This window comes from Montipora capricornis, chromosome 6 (assembly GCF_036669925.1).
Source record: "Montipora capricornis isolate CH-2021 chromosome 6, ASM3666992v2, whole genome shotgun sequence".
In the NCBI taxonomy this organism is placed as follows: Eukaryota; Metazoa; Cnidaria; class Anthozoa; order Scleractinia; family Acroporidae; genus Montipora; species Montipora capricornis.
This window is the reverse complement of record NC_090888.1, coordinates 39,091,163-39,093,674: the sequence shown is the minus strand read 5'-3', so window position 1 is coordinate 39,093,674 and position 2,512 is coordinate 39,091,163. Positions and strand designations below refer to the sequence as shown.

The 2,512-nt window shown below is 35.4% G+C and overlaps 1 pseudogene; it reads right to left on the bottom strand.

Moving 5' to 3' along the window:
• Positions 1-746: 746 nt before the first annotated feature.
• LOC138053887 (uncharacterized) overlaps positions 747-2,512 on the bottom strand; it is a 3,090-nt pseudogene continuing 1,324 nt past the window's right edge.

Genomic DNA, 2,512 nt, shown 5'->3' with positions numbered 1-2,512 from the left:
CATATCTTTCTAAAATTTCTAGCTTGCTTAATCCTTGCATTAGTGCCAACTTTGTGTTCAGTAAGTACATTGAACCCTCTAAGTAAGTGTGCAGTCAACTTGTATTTATCGTGTCTATATATCTTTGTAAGTGTACATTCCACTCTTTTAAGGGCACATTAATTTGTAAGTGTACATTAAACCTTTGTATGTGTGCATTCAACTCTGTAATTTGTACCTTTTGTTTGGGTGTACAGAAATCTTTACACAAGTGTACATTCAAATCTGTAATTGTACATACTCTTTGTGATCATACTGTTACATTCCTCTTTAAATGTGCACTCAATGTTGCAAATGTAAAAAGTCACATATTTAAGGATGGTGCCCCCTATTGTTATTGCACATACATTCTGCGCATCTCAAGATACTCCAATTTCCTATGAGTGATGCTTATTAATACAGGGATATTTTTGCGTGGTTCAAAATTATGCGGAGAAAGCAGAACCTAAAAAGAAAATTGGGGGCAAGCATGCATTTTTTAATGATAATTAAGCTTGAATTTGGAAAAGAACGCCATACACTGCTTTGTATTTTAAAGCGTTTTTTAGAATTTTTTTTCATTAATTATCTTCAAAAAATGCTTAGTTACCCCCAATTTTCTTTTTGGATTTCACTAACACTTGTTAAGATCTGCTTTTCCTTCATATTGAAGTAAACCATGCAAAAATACCTTTAAACCTTTTTTTTCTTTAGATTTTTTAGTTTTTTTAGAAACGTTTTCTTCGGTCTGGGAGACTGCTGAAGGCGTTATAGTCTTCAAGTAGCTGATTCCTCTCTTTTTTTCCCCTTTTTGCTTTGATAAGCTCATCCCAGTTTTCCTGAGCTCTTTTTGTGTACTTGTGACGCTGTCGCTCTCTGTGTTTCAAAGCTTTAAGTCTATATTCAGTGCGCAAAACAACAGCTGGATCATCACTGTGGTTGCTCTTTCTCTGAACTTTGCGTCTTGCATCATCGTTATTCTTTTCAACACCTGAAACAATATTCGCAAAGTGGTAGAATCATACGGAAATTACAAGGCTATTTAGTAACTGATTAGAGTAGAACAAACTATTTCAAGATTTTTTATTACTTTGACCACTGAAATGTTTTATATTGTTATTTTTCTCTACCATTTGTGGTATGTGATATGCAGCGGCATGCATGTAAACAGTGACTTGCTCTTTTCTGTAGCCTGTTCTTTTCTCTCCAAGCTTTGCAAAATTAGTGATCCACTCCTTTACCTGTAGATTTGAACAGAAATCATAAATTAGAAGTACAAAAAGTATCACTTCATTCCATGCATTGTTTTGTACCTGTACTCGAAATAGTTCTGTAGGGAATGGCTCTCATGAAGAAATGTATTTGAAGTAAAGCTCTGCAAAGTCCTGATGATAAAACATAAACACAAGGAAATATTCAGCTTAGTTAAGAGTAAAACAAATTGGCCCAGCTTGGCATTACATCTGGATGCTAATTGAATGCTTGGACTGTAATGTTGTCTTACTTGAGTTCTTTATGAACAGATAAATATTGTTTAGAATGTAACCTGTACCTTCTATAATTGTATGACCATGTGACATGTGTTCTTCTGAATACAGTTGAAACTGGCTAGCCTTTTGGGGAGCTCTCGTAGGAGCTTTTTTCTGTCATCTCCCATGAGACTGGTCCAGTCCCAGGTTCCACTGCCTTTATTATCTGCATTTCTCTTCTCCCGTATTGAGAAAGACACACCACAGTTGTTTATTGCAGCTATAAGGCTTTCGATGTGTTCTGATCATTTTCTACTGATCTCTTTTTTGCAGACAAAGAGCTCTCCTTGTCATCCCACTGCATTGCATCTTCAATGAGGTTTTTAAGCATAATATCTGTAATTCTTAACATCAGATGCAATTCATCCAGAATGACATGCTCGAGTGGGATATTAAGGAGTGGCTTATGGCAACAGCAGTAATTTTCCCCAGTCTTCTTAGTTGAGAATTCAAACATTTCCTGTATTGTGCGCTTTAGTGGTGCAGCATCATAATATTCAGAATCCTTTGACATGTCACCTCTAGTTGGAAATGAAAACAACAGCGATTATCCAAATTAATAATAATTTATTATTTTGATTGAGATTCTCTAACTTAAAGATTCTAGTTATAGTTGTATTGAGCAATGTTCATTTAGACAAGAAATTCCTTAATTACCTCTACTTCTTGTGTATCTTACACCACAAACATGCGTATGTCGAGTTGGCTGCGCTAAGCCCCATAACCAGCAGTAGAAACTGTAAGGGGAAGAAAATCTTACATGACTGTTGAATTAATTACCATTAATATAAAGTATGTATGTACATGTATGTATGTATTAGTTTCATTTTCATTGTGCACAGTGCAGTTCTACTTGACATTTTTAGGAGGAGGAGTAGGCTCTCAAAAGCCAAACCCTTTAAAAAAAAGTAAGAAACAAAAGTGGAATTTCCAGAGGGGTGGCAGTTGAAACTAATACAACCCTG